General features: G+C 39.2%; 1 long non-coding RNA gene across 1 annotated transcript in view; it reads right to left on the bottom strand.

Moving 5' to 3' along the window:
• The window catches only part of LOC122460164, a 131,713-nt gene that overhangs the window by 60,307 nt on the left and 48,057 nt on the right, over positions 1–23,349 (bottom strand). The window contains exon 2 of the long non-coding RNA XR_006281277.1: positions 20,594–20,852. This is a non-coding gene — a long non-coding RNA (uncharacterized LOC122460164). The remainder of the gene's footprint in view (positions 1–20,593; positions 20,853–23,349) is intronic.

Below are 23,349 nucleotides of genomic sequence, written 5' to 3'. Positions count from 1 at the left end.
CAAGTAAATGTACAAAAAACAAACTAAACAATTTCAGTTCAGATACTGAGAATGGACACACGTCCCAAAATAGCTTAAGGCCATGGTTACCCCCTACCCCCACCCCACTCACACACGCAGTAGTCTTTCGGGAAAACTCATTCTGATGTAGATTAGCCCACACAATACCCACTTAAACCTATAAGTGGGCTACCTCAAGTAAATCATATGTATGTTCATATCGTATGGCAAGGAGAAGGACCACAGGGTACATGTCCCATGGCACTGAGCCTCTGTATATGTGGAGTACAGGGTAGCTGTACTGTTGTCCTGTGCCCTAACACTAAGTTGGAGGATGGATTCCACCTCCCCAACCCTGCCACACTTCCCATACATAAAGTCAGACTACTCCTGCTTTATGCAACTGAAAGTAATTTCACCCTAAATGACTAAATTGGTCTTACTCCCCACCCAACAATATGTTCTGAGTCTACAACAACAATCATCATAGGTACTTTGTTTTTCAAAACTATTGAAGTCCCTACAACTTGAATTTTACAGTATGTTTTAACATGTTGCATTAATAATAAACGAACAATAGCCTATTACAGAGATTTAAGATTTTTAAGTACAATACTCTCCTATAAATTTATGGAAATTTTATCAACACCAGCAGTATCACAAAGGAAGAACCTAAAGTTCATTTTCTATAAGTATTCTCTTTAATACTAATTACAATTCACTGAGATTAGTAGTGGTAGCAGGCAAACTAGCCAATCAGCCCATTTGTTCTTCTTTTCAGACAAAACTGTATAAAAAAGTCAATTTCCAATTGGTAGACCATTTTTAAAAGGCATTGTATGGGAGGTACTCTATGTGCAGATTGAGAGGGTATCCTATATGTCCCACAATGTCTGAAAGAGCAGGTAAGAGGGCTCAGGAAGTCCCACAAGGTTCACCTTGCAACGTATCCAGTAAAATCTCTCATAAAGGGAAAGGATTATGTGGCATCATGGCAGTGGCAAAACTAAGGACTCTAAAAACTGCACAGCATAAAAAAAGCGAAGGAAGAGGAGCTCAGAACCTACAGGTCCCAGACTAGCCATGGACTGAGGGCCTGACTCTCTATGCTGCTGTCTAGACTTACCGTCTCATATGGCATGATAGCCTGAGACTACCGCTTCTTGTATGAGACAAGGTAGGTGAGGTAATATTTTTATGGGACCAAAAGATATTACTTCACCCACCTTGTCTCTACAATATCCTAGGACCAACACAGCTATAACACTGCTCATTATGTGCTCATTTTAACGTTATTATGACACCTTTTTAACACCTTGCCATGAACCTAGAACTATATTTATTACTCGTCATGGAATCTCTAGGGGGCTGTCATCCTTGAAGCCCAGGGCACTACTGTAATCCAAACAATAAAGAGAAATTCATGATGAAAATTTTGTTTGCTCTCAATCCTTTCTGTAGGAAACATACAGAGCAGAATGAAAACTAGTGCTCATCCTAAAAAGTAGAATACATGGAAAATTTAAAAAAAACAACCAAACACAAACACAAGCTTCTCCAGAGGAGATGCTACCAAGACTGAATAGTCTCTAGCCTTGCACTTCACTCACCAAAGAGCCCCATCTGCACGGCACATATTAAGGCAAAGAGCTTATATGAACATTGTGGAGTTACTACTCCCCCTTCTTATCTTGTGTGGGCTTTTCTACCTCATCCTGATCCATGTTATTCCCCACAATACCAGAGTAAAGGGAAACATACAGCCCTGTATTATTCAATAGTAACATTTGTGCCTGCAGTACCAACATGGCACTGCTATTAAAATTCAGCAATGTAGTTTTCCCATTTTGAACTTTGCTTTTAAAACAAGACAGAGGCAAATATGTGAAATACCATCTCTCTGGTGTTAATACTGTGGTTGCATTCACCACAGATGGTGAAACATTTTCTAAAGTGGAAGCTGGGTGTCAGAAGTAGGGCTCTCCAAATATTCCTATACTTTCTTCAGTTTACTTTTATGTACTTAATGGATTGCACTGCTTACTGTATGCCATATCTACAGATCAACAAACCTCTGAAGCAGAAAAGACTTCCCATATTCAATTTTATATGAACTCACAGAGCTCAATAGGACTTGTAGGGTGCCCAGGAGTTTTGAAAGGATCAGGCACGTACCTAAACACATGTCTAGCAGCTTTTAAGAAAATTATTTATAGTGTATGTGACAGGATGCACCACTCACCACTAGTCTGGTGCCTCCTCCAGGTCACTCTAGGGATTAATCACCCATTCCCACAGTTGCACACAATCACTCTGTCATGCTTTCTGGTTTGCAGCCCCTTTCTCACTCAGGAACTGCAACATTCTCTATGTGACTCAGTTCTCTGGCCAGGTCACTCAGCATTCTTCCCTTCTGGAGCATATCAAAGTTTTTCCTTCAGCAGCCCTATGCAGTCTTCCCATTCACTGTCTCAGGTGCCACCCCTTCAGTGACTGGTAGGGGAGTGCAAGCACACTAGCAAACCCTCTATTCTGGGTTCCGGTCCAGGGACCCTCAACCTAGCAGTTCTGGGCTTTACTCTCCCAGCCCTCACTACTACTTCCTGGTTCCCCTCCTTGCTCTGGATGTACCAGATCTAAATCCTCCTTCCAGGAACTGCCTAAAGCCTACACATTTCTATAGCCTCTAAGCACTACTCTCTCTTTCTAGGGAATGACTGCCCTTTTCCAGCTTTCTGACTTTATAGTCCCCCCATCAGTTCCTGCACAGCTGCACCTGCTTGCAGTCAATTCCCTGCTCGCTGGTTCTTCCTCCAGGTGAAGCCTGTGGAGTTAATAGGCCTATCTTGCCACTTTAGCCCCTTCCAATCCTGTGTGTGGCTGACATCTCATCACAGATATAAGGCCAAAAGGGACCATTGTGATCTAGTCTGACCTCCCACATAACACAGGCCAGAGGACTTCCATGAATTAATTCCTATTTGATCTACAGCATATCTTTTAGAATAACATCCAGCCTTGATTTTAAAATTGCCTGTGATGTAGAATCCATCACAATTCTTGGTAAATTGTTCCAATAGTTAGTTACCCTGTCTGTTACAAATCTGCATCTTGAGTCTGAATTTGCCTATACCTTTGTCTGCTAGACTGAAAAGTCCTCTGATCAAATTTCTGTTCCACTTAAAGGCACATAAAGACTCACACTTTAATCTTTTTGATAAACTAAATAGATTGAGCTCCTTGAGTCTATCACTATGATTTCCAATCCTTTAATCACTCTGTGAGCTCTCTCCAATTTGTCAGCACCAGAACTGGACACAGTGTTCCAATAGCAGTACTGGCCACCTGAGACCTCCAGCATATGTCACTCAGCTTGAAGTCCCCCATGATAATGCAGCTTTTTTTTCTTTACACATTATGGACAGTTGCTTAAGGAACCAGTAATCCTATTCGTTAGTGTGATTTAGTGGTCTGTAGTAGACCACAATTGGTACCCCATCTTGTGCTTTATCTGTTAGGACAGGGATGATTATGGATCAATGTGTTTTCCATTAATTACAATGGACAGAAACTCCTAATTATAACTAATATTTTAGCGATTCGTAATATTTTAAAAAGGGAAATGAAAGAGCATGAATTCCTAAGGACACTTGGTGGCATCCCATTGAAGTGACAGAGGTGTACACAGCTTGTACCTTTACAATTGTTCAGAAAATGCATGTCCAGAAATACATTAATCCCTGGTGCAAGAGAGAGTATCCTGCAGTCTGCTCTAATTTGGGCTAGCTACCCTTGGGACCGATAAGGCAGCAAAGTATTACAAGCATGGAGGGATACCTCAGCCATGCCCCTCTCTCTAGCCACACAATCTGCACCATGGGCCAATAAAGAGGCTGCCATAGAAGCCACTACCACAGCTTCACACCACTCAAAGATTTGTCCGAGGTAGGAGGCCAGATCCACCAGATTTATGGCAGTTGCTGGGTGGCCCAATTATTTTATATATTTCAGTGGACATCTCATGGAGTAACAATCACCACTTGTATTCTTGCTACTCAGTAGTCATGGCCATAAACAAGCAGATTTGTGTTTTAGTGAAACTCACTCAGCCATTCCTGTACTGATATAATTCCTTGGGAATAGTTTCATGCAACCTGGAAATGAAATACATCTGAATAATCATTGGTTTCAGAGTAGCAGCCGTGATGAAGTGAGCTGTAGCTCACGAAAGCTTATGCTCAAATAAATTTGTTAGTCTCTACGGTACCACAAGTCCTCCTTTTCTTTTTTTGAATAATCATTGTAAGAGAAAATGGGATTACCAAGCAATACTGTGGATTTCACTTGTGTGCCCACCATCAGATGAGTACATTCTGGCATAGGGCACATTTTTCTCTAATATTATCGATGTTCTTTCTGAATGTTATCTTTTGTGCATTTTATTCTGCTTAGTGTGCACTGACAGTTCTGCTTGAATGCAGTAAAAGGATATTAAGCTGTTTTTTTCTGAACAATACAGTAAGAGAATCCTAGTCAGAGTCGGTTCACAGCAAGATATTCCTGAGTTTCTTCCACTGATAAATTTTGAGATTCAGGATCCATATCTTCACTCACCTAGAATGGAATTCAAGGGTTATAGTAGTATGTGTCATGGAGTACACTATTGTGGCAAAGTGTTATGCTATGGGGCAAATGGAAGATTCCCACTTCTACCAATTTCCATTTGTATGCAGATGCTTAGATGAGTGTGATTTCAAAGAGCAGTCAGATCTATGCAAAAAAGTAGCATGAAGATAACAAGAAATCAAGCACTCAAAAAGACTGACTCAAAGTCCACAGAAGTCAATGGATATATCCCTTTTGGTTTCAATAGGCTTTCGAACAAGCCTTAAGTCAGGAAATTCCAGAGGTGAATCACTCAAACAGAAGATTCACAAGGACAATGTCGCTTTACTACCCTGGCATGAGCGGAGGACAATTAAGTTGGATTGACAGAAATTTCAGAGTCACTGCTAAGCAACCCCATGGTAGGGATCCAACAAAGCCCAGAAAGGGCTGGAAAGTTTTTATTCTCTATCCCATCTGAGCCATTGCAGATTCTGATCCCTCCTTCTCCCCCTTACCAGGACCAAGGAAGCTATTCTACCCCAAGGCGTGGTTTGGGAGCTGTTGGCATCCTCATTGTCTCCCCACTTGTCACTGAATCAAGGAAAGAGGGCATTGCCACCCCAACATGCGACTCCACTGTTATTAAAGTTAGTTAAGTCAAGCACTCAAATTAGGCACTCAAAGTCAAAAAGCAATGGGCTAGAACATACCTAGATGTAAGAGCACAACTCACATTGCTTATGGAGGCAAAAAAACATAAGAATTAAATGCTTACATTTTTAGAGATCTTGTGTTTGTGTCAGTTTCCATCTCTCCCTTCGCTGCAACCCTGCATCTACCAGCTTCTAATATCATGCTACCCACTTCTGTGTTAATTCTTGCCTTTTATACTCTTCAGTCACTTTGAAGTGTTCATTACTATATTAGTCATGGGGTCATATGTTGTGTTCACACAGGAATGGCAGTATCTGTTCAAGTGCCGTAGTTTGGACTCTAATGTGTGGCTAATATGCTAATAGCAATGTACAATATTTCATGATAACCCTTTCCCCTTCTAGAACTACAATCTTAAGTTTTCCAACTTCCTTTCATGTACTTCCATAGCTATCTACCTGCCTAGGTACTTACATGGCCCTCACCACCTGAGGTAACAGAATGCCTCACAATCATATGAGTACTGTCAGGATAAAGTATTATCCCCATTTTACAGATCAGGAACTGAGACAAAGAGAGATTAAATGAGCTGATCAAGGTCATATAAGAAGTCTGTCTTAGTGCTGCACCCACTAGTTCTTTGGAATGCGGCTTTCTTAATATAATCCACAATCTGAACAAGGTTGCATATCTATAAGCTCTTCTTCCTATAGAGGTGTTAGCTGTGTTTTCTTCCATCTTCATTTTAGTCTTATTTTTCAGTAATACCATATTTCTCAATACCACCGCTCTGCATCAAATGGTTTCCACAATATCAGAAGCACTATCAAAGCAATCTAGTCTTTGTGTGAACAGCAAGAGGATAAATTTGTAATGGTGTTCAAGACAATTATTAACTCCATGTAGTCTCACATCTATAGAAAGCTGTATTTATAAGGTTGCATATTTTATATATATTACATGCGCAGATTGAAGTCTTCTTTGCAGTGAATTCTGATATGGTGAAATGCCACTTATACTACTGACTGAATGAAAGACCAGTTATTTTAAATGCATCGGAACATGCAAAATGCAATTTTAATAATAATGAACCGCTAATTAGAGAAGTGCTGTGGGATGGGGTGGAGGGGAAGGACTGTTCAAGATGACCATGTATTACACCCACACACTATTGTAGTTGATTGCAAACTTCAGGAATGTTACTTTGAAAATGTTCCCTCATTTTCACAAATTAGAGAGACCTAAAAAAAACAGTAGCTGTTAAATACCAACCATTTTAATGCATAGGTAGCATATTAGTTCCAGGGTATTGCGCATCAAAAGAGAAATGAATATTTGATTCAAACAAAGTTTCTCATAACCCTGTATCTTGTTCATCTTTTATTCAGAATAATTGGTCTTTACAAAGCTATCACTTTGCTTGTTAGACTTTGCAAACCTGTTTTCTTATTTGTATTCTTCCAGGGCATAGAGAGTATTTTTCTTCCCAGAAGAGATGTCATTTTACCTTTTAGTAGTTCCAATTTACACCTATAAGGACTTAATAAAAGCCTATGCATACTGGAATAGTTCAACTAGAAGAAACAGAACCTGACTGAATTTGGCTTAAACTGTCTTTCCAACATCCTGGGGAGACTCTTAGAGACTTGAAATACTTTTATTGACCTGGAAAGAGTATGGATATACTTTTGCTAATCTAGGAAGACTCAGTGGGACTTAGACTAGATACGCACTGACCTGGAAAGATTGCTACTTCAGCCTTGATAGAATGATTGTAAAAGTCTTTTAGCAGCTTTGATTTGCTAACATTTATTCTGTTTTACTGAGCGATTTAGATATTACCCACAAGGCTTTGCTTTCCAATGGGATATAAGGGGAATTAGAAAAGTACTCTCCTAGAAAGAGTCAGGGGTCCTGTTCCAGCAACACAAACCCACTATGGATCTTTTGTCAGTGCTAATGCTGAGCTGGCATCCGTATGGGTGAAGGGGTCTGGCTAGCAAATTGCATTGTGAGATCAGGGCCTTGAACAATACTGTAATTCCAAACCAGGAAAAAATTTGCCACAGTTTTTCCTAATTTAATATTACAGTACTGTTCAAGGCCCTAATTTCACAATGCAATCTGCTATGCAGATCCCTTCACCCATACAGACCCCAGCTCATCATTAGCAGGGGAAAAGGCTCCACAGTAGTGGACTGCATTGCAAGAACAAGACCCATGACTGGTTTTATATCCAAAATTCCTTTCTTGCATTTTCATTAGCTTGGTGAATTTAAACTGATTTGGAGACAATTAGAGATGAGCCCAAGTTGCAAAATTCAGACACAAACTTCCCCAGTTCTCAAGGGTATTAGGATCCAGGTTTTAGTTTGACCAGCTAAAGAAATAGGGGACAGCCACTGAGTCCAGTTCTGGTTGTGAACTTCCAAAGAGTTCAGAAGTGTTTGCAGTCAATATTTTGCTTCTCATTTCTAGAGAGAACTAGAACTAAATCAGGTGCAAAGGTGAAAGTAATGAATTACAGAAATGGCACCCACACAACATGGGTACCTTTACAGTTATCTGCAAAAGAGGAAGATTCATTGAATAAAATTCTGGCTTTAGATTATGTGCATGTATGCTCCTGCAGGAAAGGGACCACAAAACAACTATTTTGCCACTATCTTGGTGTCCTGGAAACATATGAGGTTAACTCCCTGAAAATTCCAATCACCTTGAACTGTCCCACTAGAAAACTATACTATTTACATGCTGGCTGACAGGTCTCAATATATAACTGTAAACAGAAAATCATCATAAAACAGATACCTTTCTAGTGGGGTCTCAGAGGAATGGGTTCCTGGCCCATTTTTAAAAAAATCAGTGACCTAGAAAATAAAAACAAAAAATCATTATTGATGACATGAAACCTGGGGGAGTGGCAAATAAGGAAGAGGGCAGGTCACTGAAATAGAGCTGTGATACCGTGGCACCCCCATATTCACAACTGTCATATAATTATTATATGTTTTGTACAAAGTATGCCTTGTGTGGTATCATTCTAAAAATCTTGATCTGCTAGATATTAATATCTCATTGGATTGTATGTGCTAGCATCGTAAGTTTGGCGATGTATGTGTTACTGAAACACGTTGTGAAGTTGAAAACACCCACAAGCAGCCTTTCAGTTACAACAATAAAAAGGCCAAACAATGTTAATGACTTATTGAGGAAATGCACACAAACACAAGGATTATCCCAGGAACGGTGTACAATAGAAACTTCTCAGAGATAGCACTACACAACAGGAACTGTTTGACCCAGGTCACAGCAAAATTGCTTTCCAACAAGTTGGAAGGAGATATAAAAAGAGGAAATGACACCATGACTTCACCTCACTCTCCCGACAACAACACACGTGAAAGTACCGGAGGAAAAAGACTGAACTGGGGGAAATGCTGGTCCTAGAGTAAAGGGATTTCTTGCCTGTGTATGGAAACTTGGTGAACTGCTTGTATCATCAGTCAGGGGGAGAGATTACTGATTCAGATCCTATCTAGTTTTCAGATTGCGTTTTTGTTTTGTTTCTTATGGTAATCTACTTTGATCTGTTTGCTATCACTTATAACCACTTAAAAGCTATTTTTCTGTAGTTAATAAATATATTTTAGATTTTACCTAAAACACTGTGTTGTTTGAGGTGCAAAGGGATAAATCTTAGCTCATGAGCAAGAGTTGATACATGTCCACTTTCCTTTGTAGAAGTGAAAGACTGAGCAATAAATTCATACGGGATGTGTTTTGACCAGGTCAGGATGGTACAGCTCTGGGGTCTTAGGCTGGGGAGCTGGGAGTATTTTGGCTGTAGCCTCTCTATTGTGGGTTCATGAGTGGCTGGCCAGAGCATTCATGAACACAGCTGTGTGTGGTTCCTGCCTGTAGAAGTTGCTGTGAAAGTTGGAGGGCTTTGCAGTTTGTCACAGTGTCACAGTCCAAGATGGAACCCAGATTGGTGAGACAGAGGGCTCAGCTGTATCTCAGCCCCAGGTGGCACCCCAGGTTGAACCTGTCACAAGAGCAAGCTGGAATGCTTTGTAAACTGGACTTAAGCAAAGAATACACATTTTAATATGGCTAATTGTAAATATATACATCTAGGACAAAAAATGTAGGTCATACATACACAATGGGGGACTTATTTCAGGAAGCAGTGACTCAGATGGATTTGGGAGTCATGGTGGATAATCAGCTGAACATGAGCTCCAAGAGAGACAGCTGTGGCCAAAGGGGCTGATGTGATCCTTGGATGTGTGAACAGGGTAATCTTGAGTAAGCATAGAGAGGTTATTTCACCTCTGTGTTTGGCATTGGTGGGACCACTGCTGGAACACCAGTCACTTCTGGTGTTCACAGTTCAAGAAGGATGTGTTGCAAGCTGATAAATTGGAGAGGGTTCAGAGAAGAACCAAAAGCATGATTAAATGATTAGAAAACATGCCTTATAGTGATAGACTGAAGGAGCAAAATCTATTTAGCTCAGCAAAGAGAAGGCTAAAGAGTGACTTGATTACAGTCTAAGTACCTACATGGGGAACATAGTTAATAGGGCTCTTTAGTCTGGCACAGAAAGGTATAACATGATTCAATGGCTGGAAGCTGAAGCTAGACATATTCACACTGGAAATAAGGTGTACATTTTTAACAGAGTAATTAACCATTAAAACAACTTATAAAAGGCATGGTAGATGTTTCATCACTAACAATTTTCAAATTAAGATTGGATGCTTTTCTATAAAATATGCTCTGGGAATTATTTTGGTGACGTTTGATGGCCTGTGTTATACAGATCAGACTAGATGATCACAGTGGTCCCTTCTGGCCTAGGAATCTATTAAATCTAAGAAATGCTGTGGCTTGAGAATTGGGGTATTGCCTACCATTTTGCCTTGATTGTCCTGACACTTACTCAAACAATTTGTATGTTGGCCTGAGCCATCAGCAGACAGCTAGAATATGAACATAAAACTTTATTGCAATTGAAAAATTAATTTTCTTCAAGTTTTAGGCACAAAAAAGAAAAGAGTGCAAGAATTTGGCTCTTATGTTAATAACTTAGCAGTTTTGTTCCTAAGTTAAATTAATTTTTCTTCACAAAATACTGTATTTCAGCAGTGATGTGTTTATGGTTACTGACTAACATAACTGAATATATATCAATTCAATATATTTTCTCAGCAAACAGCTATTATAGAAATTAAGCTTCTTGGTCTCAATACCAGTAATGAAATAAAGATAGATGTTGGCAGATTAACACTGAGCAAGATTTCATTGTTTAATTATGAAACAGTAGAAATAAAGCAGAATTTTGTCAAAGTTTGCCATTTTTGGTTTGGCCAATTTCTTTTATTTCTCTGATGCATTTACAAGTAATGGAGCTCAAACTTTTCCCCTAAATTAAATTTTTCCTAACTTCCGTGAGGTTTGAGACCAAGCCAATGCCTAGTCTAGTGAGCCCTGTCCAGGAATAATTTAAGGTGGACAGTATGAACTGGGATTGCTGGGGACAATCACATGATATATTCAAATATGTCCAACTAGTCCCACTTCTGATGGCACAGAAAACCCCGGGTGAAACTATGATAAAAGTGAGTGAATCCAAACTTGAATGTTGCCTATAAATTTGGAATTAAAAGAGCCAGGAGAATACTGGGGGTTCATTTTAAACCCAGATCTTTGTAAATATAAGCCCTGTGAACCTATACATTTAACAAATTTATTTACAGTAGAAACATTATTTGGCATGCCAGATCTTTCCTAGGGCTTTTTTCCTTTTCCAGCTGTGGTTCAGGATTAGAGTCTTCATTTGTTGTTATATCCTACAGGCAGTGGTGATTCTCTTCCCTCTGCTAGGTTCTCTTATTCTTCCTTACTTTCTCTTTGCTGCCACTTCCTCCACTGTTTCCCTGTTTACAGCCATCTCCCTCTATCCCAAACTCTTGGATGTTGCTAGCAGTAAAAATGTTTTACTTTTCCTTTATGTACAGTTGGGTTTGTTTTCAATGGAAATGGAGATTCAACCACGTTAGGTACCATGTACATCGTAAACAGCAAGATTCAAACACCATGTGTCTACAAATGTATGCATAAGGCAATCAGTATATATTTCTTTTACTTGTAATTTCTTTTAGCGTTTGGATTTAATAAAAAAAATCTTGCATTTCTTCATTATTTGTCATTTGTACCACAATAGTGCCACAATCATAGTTGAGGCCTCCATGTGCCAAGTACAGTAGAAACACATACAAAAAGACAGCTTCTTCCCTGAAGAGCTTACAATCTAAACAGACAAGAGAAAGTTGGGAGGGGAAGCCGAAGCACAGAGAAATGAAGTGAATTCCCTAACACAGCAAGTGAATTCACTAACACAGCAAGTTAGTGGCAACTTAGACAAGGTCTTTGGATTCCCACTATCCACTCGATCATTTATCTAAAATTACTTCTACAGATGTATGGCCTTCGTGTCCAGGACAGAGCACATCACCTCTAGCTATATAGTCAGGCAAGATAAGGATGACCTCAGCACAAAGACACTGATGCCTGATAAATCTGGGTCAATGGCTATAATGCCCAAGTCTTCAAGGCCTCATCAGTTCAATTATTGGTGCCAATGCAAATTATGCCATTTTGAGGCCCTAATGATGAGAATGCTTGATCAGGTGCTCAGTAAGCTCTGGGGACTCCTTCAGCACTAAAGAATTTTGTTCCCCTAGAACAATCCAGTGCTGAAATTACTTTTTTAATATGAGCTCCTCAGCCCACTTTCCTGGATGTTTTACTTCTCACTAGACAACCACAAACAAAAATATGCAGAGGTAACCTTGAAGAAGATAAAAGGTTACTTAACATAGTAACTGTGGTTCTTTGAGAACGTTGCCTCCGTGTATCCATGCTCTCCACCTGCCTTCCCTTACTTTTTAAGGATCGACTCTTATATAACTCTTAGGTTTAAGAAATGGGATTGAAGTGGTTGGGCCCAAAAGGCCTTTCTCTAACCTTAGCTTTAAATGCTTAATGCCTTAAGATGTTGTCAAGTGGTTCCAATGGGTAGTGCGTTCCAGAAAGTTCCCAGCACTTGGGGGAGGAGGGTAATACCTCACATGTGTGAATATGCAGAGGCAAGAGTCATGAGGAGCCACATTTACCATGGTAAATAATTTTTTTTTCTTTTAAACACTAGGACTATCCATTTTTAACCTGCATGGCCACTAACTTCATTTTAATTTTCTTTTAAATTAAAAATGGAGTCCCTTATCAAAAATAAAAGTAAGAGGAAGAAGACAGAACTGGAATTATCTATTAATCACCAGCCCTTTTATTTTCTCCAGAAGAGCTGGTTTTGATTACTTTCTTCACTGAAAGGGAAAAAGTCTTTCTATTAAAAGGGAAAAAAATATGGGTATAATATATAGCATGTGGTTAAAATAATTGACAGTGTAATTGACAAGGTAATTGCTTGATATCCAGCATGAGCACGATCAAACTATTTATGAAGAAAAATAGTACTCCCGAGGGAGAATTCTATTCTTGAACAGTTTTATGGGAACCTCATTGTATTTGTTGGTAAAAACTAAAGCAGCTTATCTGAAGACGTTAATGGGCTCTCCTGATTTGAACTAACCTAGCTACAGTGCGCCAGAGCTTTAGCTGGTGTATAACCATGCAAACTCCATTCAAGTGGAGCTACACCAATATACTCCCAGTTGAATGACATTCATTTGAACCATCTCTCTCGAGAAACAAGCAATGGAACCATCTACATTATTGTTAGGCCTAGTTGGCTTTCTTATTGGACTAGTAGGCGTTGAGTCAGTTTTGTAAGTCCTGGGATTTATTATTTCTATTTTGCTGGTATGGAAAATGAGGCATAGAGGTTAAGCTGCTTGCCTACAGTCACTAGTCAGATACAAGAACTGAATCTAGGAATTCTGACTCCATTCCTGTGTTCCATCCATTGCACAACCTTCTCTTCACTTATTCCCCAAACACTTAGTGTCATCCATTTGGGCAACTTGTATGTGGAAATTAAAATTCATTGACAGTATTATACTCACCAGACATATGAAATCCCAAAGAAAATTAGAGGCAAATGTGTAATTTATAATGAATAAACTGATTCATTTTGCTTTTTTCCCCCAATGAATTGTCTTTAAACAGACCATTAATTTTTTACAGTTCAAAAGTGAATATTCATTATTCAAAATTTATTAATTTCTTCAAATATTTATTACCCTGCAGATCATTCATAAATTACAATTATTTGCAATTTGAAATCTCTCTGTGTTAGTTAGTTCCGTAAGTCATGTCATCATGTTTCTGTTCCCCGTATGGAATATTTATATAACTAACCAACATAACATGTACTGTACATTTTCAAATCTGAAGTTTCTTTTGGTCACTATTCAGACATTTCAGCTAAAATTTGCTTTTATAGGAGAGAATTTCAAGTTGTTATGGAAGATAACAATGGAAGGACAGAAAGTGTTATTAAAAGAAAGTTTACTTTTGAACTCAAATGAATATGCATGGAAATGGCTCCAAACTTGGCTCCATAGAGAACTATTTACTGAAATGACGAGCTCATCGTTGCTTGAAACTGTGAAAGACTGGTGCTGGACAAAAAGCACCTTTTAGTAAAGTATCATAGAAAAATGACTAGAAAGTGATAGATTGGATTTATCATCAAAAATATGGCAGGTCTCAAAAGCCCATATGGAAAACAAAGTATCGGTTACCATCCTCTGATGAGTAATCCCCTTTCACTTGAACATCCGTTGCCAAAACATTATGAGTATGATAGAGTCAGCAGCCATGAAGACTGTTGGCCAGGCATGTAAAACTATTTTTCTTCTAACCAGCATCTCTTCTGCCCCTTCCTGCTGATCTCAGTCATAAAATAGTCAGGGAAGAGACAATGCTGGGAAAAGACTGGTACAAATAAAAGCAGTGACTTCTGCTTTTGCCAAGAGCTAAAAAGTTGTCTTTTCTAATTTCCCTGGGAATCCACATGCGTGCTTGTCTAAGTCCATCCGTCCATTTGGAGTCAACCATCAAATATTTGACATCACAAGAAATCTAAGAAGTTTGGGAAACCCAGACAAGAAGATTGGAACTAGATTCTAACTCTGAATAAATTCTATTTTCAATCTGGTAAACAGCCCAGTGTTCTGTTTAATTTTTCACTTGCTCCAAGTTTTTAAATTAGGGATAGATTGTTTCCCACTGATTGTTTTCACATCCTGGAAAAAAGAAAAGAAATCTCAGCCACCCATTTCCAAAAAAAAGAGTCATTTTTATCTTGATTCTGAAGACCCTACTGAACAAGTACAGAAAATCAAACTCCGCAACAAATTCAAAAGATGTGCAGAAGTTTACAAAAAACAAACAAACAAAAAACAACATCCCCAGCTGACAGTGGATTATCATGGTTTTTTGTAGCACCACTAAAGATAGGAGTTTTAGAAGTTGCATTTGAACAAATATCCCCGAAATCAGATACTTATCTGAAGCTCATCCAAGTTTCCAAACCATTTCATGGAGCATTGCTTGATCAACCACATTTCCTGCTCCTATATTTGTGAACAATCTTTTCCCACCCACCACCTGAACACAGGACTTATTGAAAGGATCTTTTATTCAGCAGGTATATGTCGCTGAAAGTCTCTATTCTAGCTTTAATGTACAGCTGGAGAAAGAAGGGAAGTAAAAGTCAATTCTGCAGGTACTTCAAGTTGCCTCTCTTCTTTACTTATTCAGGACCTCTTCCTGCTGTGATTCTTGAGAACTGGAACACTGTTCGATCACTCTCCATATTAGCAAGGCTATTTCCAACACATAAGGTTCTCTCACATGTCTAGCTGTTGTTATTAGGAGTGTGTTGGGTATCGATTGGCCCTCTTTTGGTTTAACTCCAGCACTAACAATACTCTGCTAGTCACAGAGCACGGCCAATAATATTGTACGTTGCCCAGTTAAAACAATAAAAAAAAACACTACCATTTTCTGTAATTGTACTCTGTCTAAATAATCTTCATGTCATTCTTTTCTTCCCCTTATTGATTCAAATTATAAAAACACTACTCCGGTTTAGTCAGAATTTTTTTCTGCTTCATTACATTAGCTTTTTCCCTCCCCATCAGTTCTGCAATGAACACACACACACACACACACACACACCCTCTCACTCTCTCTTCTTTTAGCAATAATTTGCACATAATGGAACAGCCAGAGGGGGGTTTGATCAATGACCTCTGTCTCAGAGATGCTGTTCCAAGGGAAACACATCTGCCAACATAAAGTATTGAAGCAATCATAGCTCAGTGAGCGCCGTAATAAGCAACTGTAACACTGGAGCCATCAGTCATGTTCAGTTACAGACCTGAAAGGATACGGCACCTCGGGGAGCAATGTCCTTCCATAAATTTGGGCAGCAATGAAGAATGATTTGCAATCAAGTAATAAAAGGCCTAAAAAAGGTCCACCATGCATACTAACATCCAGTACAGCTGACAAAGAAATAAAAAACCTTGGCATTGTTTGCTCGTTATGTAAACTACACAGCTGTCCAAGCAATTAAGATATGATTTTGGGAATTCTCTCGTAAAAATTTGCTAACAGTGCTTCCACTTGTGAAAGTGACATTCTTCTTTATCAGTAAAGTGCATTTCATTAAGGTAATGCAATTTCATCTAGTTTAATAGTAGGAATTGCTTAACCTTATGGCAAGAGTACGTAAACAACATAAAATTAATGTCACTCTGTGCATTGTGGGAATAGATTTGCATTAGTGACAGCATTGATCAAGTAATAGAGAATCTAACATGTCCTTTCAATTTTCGGTGCTCCAGGGATTCCTGTTCACTGTCACCAATGTCATCTTTTTGTCTGCTGGCTGTGAAACAGTTAAAATCCACAATGAATGTTGCCATTTTTCAGTACCAAAGCTAAAGAAATAAGCCTGATAAAATGGACCTGGGTCTGATGTGATGCAATGTCAGCATCAGACTAAGGAGGCAAGAACCTCCAGGGGAAGGAGCCAAAAGTGGCCTCAGGATAGATTTGGGAAGTGGTAGCTCACAGAGACTCGTCACAATCAATATTGCCCAAGAGGAGAGGAAAGGTCCCCTCAGATAAGGGGATTGGAAGTATTGCTGCTACCACTTAATGTTGCGATTATCCGATGGCCCAGATGCTTCAGTGCTTGGCCTACCTCATGTGCTGCCCTCCTGCCATTAGCACAGCATTATGGTGGTTTTCCTATAAGGAATAAACCCAGTAATATGTTAAAAGCAAAAGGCAAAGGGTAGCCCCTATTCTCCTGGGATCCTCACCTCCTGGACCCCTTCTTCTCCAGTCATAAGGCCTCCTACATGGACCTTATAAATTATATTGGGTGCTGTGGCCCCCTGTTTGCCAGCACCTGATTCCAGAGATCAAAGGATCTGCCACTGCTTGTAGAGACTTCATGGCAAGTTTCTCTGTAGGCCAGTATGACTCTGTACAGTCTTAGGATGTTTTATGAAATTTACAATCAATCATTATCTTGAGCATAAGCATTCAATAGTGCATGAGTTGCAGAGAGAGTAAGGGACATTCAACAGATGGAAAGTGATCTAAGGGACATATGACACTTTTGGGTATTCTCTGAAAACTGGAGGAATGAAGGTGACCCATCGAAACTGGGTTAACTTAGTCAGCTAAATTAGAAATGGCACATGGGATGTAACAAAGCAAGGACTTGGCAGTACAAAGAGTGTTGTTGTTTTGTTTTTTTAAGGTAAAGATTTTCAAACAAGCCAGTGTAGAATACTTGACAGTTAATCAATCAAATACCTACCCACTTCCTTCTTGGACTTTGATGAGGATCATTGCAGAGTGGAAAATACTTTTGCTATCAGAGCCAAAGAGGTGTCTATCAACAGCATTCAACATTTTTGCTTCCTTTTTTAATGGTCACTGATATACTGAAAGCCAAAAGTGACTACATCTACCATTGATTCCCTAATTAATATGATGCATTCTAATATTGTTTAAAATTACTACTATTTAAATACACAATACTATACTTGCACTTTTAGCACAGAATGATTTCCTCCAAAAGAATCATTAAATTCTGCAACAATCTCACTTTACAGGAAGTTCTTCTAACCAACACCTCTATGTCAGAACATTTGTATGTTGTTGCCATTGCATTTCTCTGCCTCCTCATTTTTTATTCCAGAACTGTTGTACTCAGTTGATAGTAACTGTGACAAAAATGAATCCCATCCATTTCCACCAAAAGGAGGATGTAAAAAAGAAGGATTCAACAGAAAACCCCATTTGCTGATATAACTTCATCCTTGATGTGGTTTTGCTAAGGCAAATTGCACACAGTGAACAAGATGAGAAAAAAAGCAATATATTTGTCTGTATTCGCTTTAAGCTGTATCAATAGGAGGTGTTACTGGAACAATAATGGGTAAGAGACTTTCAGACAGAAGTCTGGTTTGACTTTAAGTTGAAAGTGCCCCTTTCATGTCAAAGTCATTCCCAACAGGAAACAGATTCAAAGTTGGCAGAACAAGACCCTGTGTGACGCTTCTAAGTAGAAGATTTCAAATGCTTGATTGCACAGCGCTACAGCTAAAAAAAAAAAAATCAGTAAGTGAAGACACTGTGAAACTCAGATGAAGGGCAAATGTGCCAAAAGGTCAGTCCAGATGGTAGGGCAGCTCAACTGCTCAATTAATGATAACAGGGTAGAGTGAGTATCAGGCCCAGATTAACCACTGTGCACCTGGTGCACTTTCTCTGGGCACCCATCTCAACCACCGGGAGGAAAACAAAACTGAATGTTGCTGCAACCCTGCATGCCAGGTCACAGCACCATTCATTTAAATTTTGGCCAAAACGTCTCCCTCACACATATCACATGTATCATGACAAAGGGGCAGCCAGGCCAAATCTAGGTGAGTGACTCTGCGACTTGATGCTTAACTCCCCACTTCTACCATAACCACTGAACCACCAGGAGATTTGCCACCCCCCACAAAAAATGGGATTCCCCCAATTTGCATAGTGCACAGGTTTCCAAAATTCTTTAATCCAGCCCTATGGGTATTACAAATTTCAGGAATTAACAGAGTTCATCTTAAACCACCAATTTTCACCAAAGTTCACTCACCTGGGGTACTCAGATCTCCTAGGACAAGTTCTAAGAACAGAACAAGAGAATAGCAAGTCCCTAAGTGAGTCACCACAAAACCAACCAAGAAGGAGATTAAAAGGATGTAACATGTAGATCCTAAGAAGCCCTTCAGCCCTAACTGACTTGCTGTACCTAAAATCAAGACTACAGGATGTTAGAAGAGATTCACAGAGTTTACTTACCATCATAGAAGGCTGATTCTGAAAGATTCTGTACTCTCTAAGCTCCCAATGACTTAAACTGGAGTTCAGGTGACTCAGCCACACAGAGGATCCGGCCCTCACAGGCTAATAGAGTCAGACTTACAAAGTGTGCCTTTGCACAATCACCCAAAGAGATGTTTTCTTCCCCACTGTCAGCCAGACTCTAGTGACTGTAGGAAGGCTAAAGCTTTGAGTTTAAAATGGTTACAATTCCCATAATCAGTCCTATAATGCATTCCAACAGGGAAAATTACACTTCAGCATTAATTCAGGACAAGGGATTATCTGCCCCCTTCATAAAAAAATCCAGACAAATATCCCATGGCTTTAGAGGGTTGAAAGAAGTCAGAGTAGATTTTAGAGGCAGTGCTAATCACACTTTCAGAGGGAAGAGATACTCAGTATGTGCTGTCATGTAGTCCACTAAAGGATACAGCCCTTTTATAAATATAAAACCCTGTTTCTCTGTACTTTTTCAAGAATAGCTTCACAGGCTTACAAATAGGATCAATTTACAAAATCACATTATCTGACAAAAAGTGGATCTAAACAAAAGCACTGTTCACCATTTCCATGCCTTGAGACTATAAGAAATTCTTAAGGTTTTCTTGAGACTATTACTATACCAGTGAGGTTCACCATAGTATAGGTCCTCTAATGTTGGAGATCCCACTTCCTGATCTCATGGACCCCTTTCTTCCCTCTACTCTTTGGGCCCACCTGACTCTCCTTTTAACTTGGAGTCCCCTGGCCTCCAAAGGACACACCTGTTTTCTGTTCTTCCCTGGATGGTAGAGAGTCTTGGGGCAGGGGAGAGGAGAAATTTTGTCCACACTTACCTCATTAATACCCAGATACAAATGGTTACTGCAACTAAACAAGACATGCTTTATTTAAGAAAGAGAGAAAAGCAATGGTTTAATTGCTTTGCTTTTGTATCTCTTCTAAAAGATAAAATTGTATAGCACTACTGTAGTTCTCCCCCCAAGGCACAGCTCAAGCCTCTTCCTTCTTGCTTGCAAAACAAAGTGCTTCTTCCCCTTCCTTGTAAGGGTTGGCTTTGGTTCTCTATTGTGATACCTGCTGCCTCCATCCAAGTTGACACCTCCTTGTGCCTGGGACACAGTGGGTGCTGTCCTTGGTAAATGACTAATACTACTACTCTTAACAAGGAGTACAACCTAGTATCCAAACCACAAAATAAAGTAATACAATCCCCAACAAATGAGATGCCACTCCCAAAAATAATGACTTTATTGGATATGGGAAAAAGTGGCTCTAGGAAAGGAAAGGATTAGAATTAACTAAATACTAAATCACCACCACTATAAAAAGTTATCCACCTCCCAACAATCACAACTGCAACACAAACCCCAGCTCCCTCCCTAGCATCTTCCTATGCAGATGGAATGCCTAGGACAAGTCCAGAGACGGGAACAGCAGCACTGCAATTGATTGTCCCCTTAAAGAGAACAAAGGGGGCCTTCTTACCATGTTTTCATCACTGGGTGAGGAAGGGTCTTCTCCTTTCCCTCATATATGTCATCATGTGTTCATTCTGTATTATACAGTACTCCTTTTGGTTTTGTTAGTAAAGGAAGTTGCACTTATATCTTTCCCACCTCTCATTTTTTTTTACTGTATTTTTATCCCACTTCCACAAATATTTGTGTCATTATTGAATATTTACATTAAAGTACGCCCCTGAAGCATGAATCAGGATCAGAGACCCATCATCTCAGGTACTATAGAAACACATAAGACAACACTGCCTTTGTCCAAAAAAGCTTACAGTCTAGGAATAAAGTGACATATAAAGGGTGTATGAAGAGGATTAAAACCAAGTGTATCTACTTGCAATACACATTGGGGGAAGTAAATGTCAACGTTCCCTTCTTACCTCAAGACAGAGGAAAAACTCAAAGGAGATTTGAACGAGAGATCATTCTATGCAGAAGCAGCACCAGAGACGTTCTTGTGAGAAGCTGACAAGTAAAAGCCAATAAAGGAGATTCACAGACACCAATTCTTCACACATTGTACCTCTCAGCACTACTCGGTAGGAGTCAATTTTACTTCTGACCTTTGCTGAATAGCCTTTTAGGAGCAGGAACAGATGCCTTGACAGCCAGGAGAGGCTCCTCTGAAGTCCAGCAGCACTATGGAACATAGGTGAGCACATGGATTATAAACCACCCTGGATTATACTGAAACTGAGATCCTTCCTTTCAATATATTCATCCAGGACCTCAGAACAGAGTTCCAAAGAACCAGAACTTCTGGTCACCTTGGACAGATAGAACACATCTAGACCTTACCAAAGCATTGGAGATAGTGGCTGAGGAATCATCACTAGAAAAATTAATTTAAATGGATTTAGAAAAGAGCGGGAATCTGAAGCTGGCTGAAGGGCCTGCACCTATGGAATAGTCTCAGAAGAGAAGTATGGAAGCACACATGCTTGTGCAGAAGCCCAATGCAAGTCCCACTTAAGTCCTTACAGCCTTCGCCATAAATAAGTTGCAAAAATAAAGGCTGAGATTTTTAAACAGTACAAGGGATTTATCCAAACATCTTCCATTAAAATTAAACAAAGGCATTTATATCTAGTTTGAAGCCTCCTACATTATATAGAAAACTTGCATCTGGATGTGATTCACATTCAGGACCAAATACAAATAAGCTCCATATCAACTTTATACATTTATTCAACAAAATAAATAAAAGGGGTAGGAGTTACTATATTCATTAAGTACAAACATGGTCCTACAGCTAGCCCTCTGGGGGATGTAATTGTCTAGAAATTTAAATGTCATTTAATTGCTTACCATCCCCACAGTCCAGCCTTAAAGAAACAGTACACTGAACCTCACCTTACATAGTTCAAATAATAGCTCATACGGGACTCCTATAAAAGAAAGTTTCCCTCCCTCCATTTTCTTTCCCTCTCCCTCTCCCTAAATCTAAAAGTTTTTCTGAAAACTTAATTCATGATGCAAAATGTATCTCACAGCTCAAGGATACGTAAAAAGCACACACAGGCAACTCTCACGATGACCAGTATAAGTCACATTAAACTAAACTTTTCTCATAAAACTAAGGGGACCTGACATGTCATGGAAGGTGTGAAGGGAAGGGGGAAAAGATCAAGAACATCTTTTAACTATTAACTGTACGTGCTCACTCACTGTGTAGAATGACACTGTGAAAGTATCTTTTTAAAAAAAGAATTAAGGTCAATTGATGTCAATAGGAGTTTTCCCATCAACTTCAATGGGGCAGGATTTTATCCCAAGAATTTAAATTAATCTTAACCTCTTGGGGCTGACCCCAAGAACCCACAACCTCTGCTGATATGAAGAGCCAGTTCTCCAGATTTTATTTTTGGTCTGCTTATTCAAATGTTAGTTAAAGGAACTAATATACTAGGGGTCTAGCCGATACAACTGGGATCCTTTGACTTAGTTACAACACTGTTACAGTGTTCCCAACCCCCAATCCCAACCACAGCCCCCCACAAACCCCATGTCTGTTTTCTTTAAAATATATTATTAGACTGTTTTTAAATGAGAGGAGATAAAACTAGTAATTTTATTACATAGTGAGACTTGTTCATTTCAAGCTGCTGTACAACTAGATATGCAATTGACAAATCCAGTCATATCAGCTCTTTACTAAGTACACACACTATAATTAGGATCACACTGTAATTAAAATCTTGATATTTTTTCCTTTAACAACTGCAGTTGCTGTATAAAAATACCAGGTTCATAAGAACTTAAAAGTTTCAGTGAAAAGAACAAAGTGTTACATTTTGGGCTTACTTTTTGGCTTTCAAATAGCAAGGTTGAAAGAAAAAAAACAATTAATACATCAGAAATCTCTGCCAGGCTTTTATAGCATTACAGGATTTTCCAGCTATGAAGAAACATATTGAATCTTTAGAGCACAACCCATTCTTCACTGCTTCAGTTGTCTCCTTTTGTTTACAAGTCCCTGCCATCCTTCTTTGTGAATTGAATGGTAAACTATCTCTGGAGAGACGTTATATTGCTTACAGAATGCCTCAGCAGATGGTGCTTCCTGTTGCAACAGAAGGCTGTGATTACACCTGAACTCTTCAAGAACTCTAACTTAAACAGAAGAACAAGATAAATTAAAGTCTTAAAGTTCTCTCCCTTCTATCCTCAGTTTCCACAGCAGGGGGGTGGAGAGGGGAGTCCTAGATTTTAGAAATTACTAACAGATCCTTGTCAGCAGACCTTGTTCAGGTATTATTGACAGGACCAGCATTTCTGATGTTTGGTCACTGTGCATTCTGCCATAGGACCATCCATTATAAATAGTAAGAAAATGGAATAGACCTTCGTCAGGAAATGTGTATAAATGCCACCTGATTTCAGAAATTCTGTGTTTTACAGAATATATGTGATAGATCTTTTTTCAAAACATTTATGAAGTCTTAGCAGCATTCACACTGTTCCACTGAGCATTAAATCTCAGTGAAACTTAAGAAAGCTTTTACTTAGACATAACATTGGGACAAACCTGGAACATGAATTACATGGCCTTAAAGGATGCACAAGACCCCAAAACCTACATAGTTTGCTGAGCACTTGTTGCCCTCAGGTCAGTCTACAGGAATTCAACATGTGT

The sequence above is a fragment of the Dermochelys coriacea genome, chromosome 5 (assembly GCF_009764565.3).
Source record: "Dermochelys coriacea isolate rDerCor1 chromosome 5, rDerCor1.pri.v4, whole genome shotgun sequence".
Lineage (NCBI taxonomy): Eukaryota > Metazoa > Chordata > Testudines > Dermochelyidae > Dermochelys > Dermochelys coriacea.
Note: the sequence above shows the minus strand (reverse complement) of the source record. Positions and strands in the feature narration are given on the sequence as shown.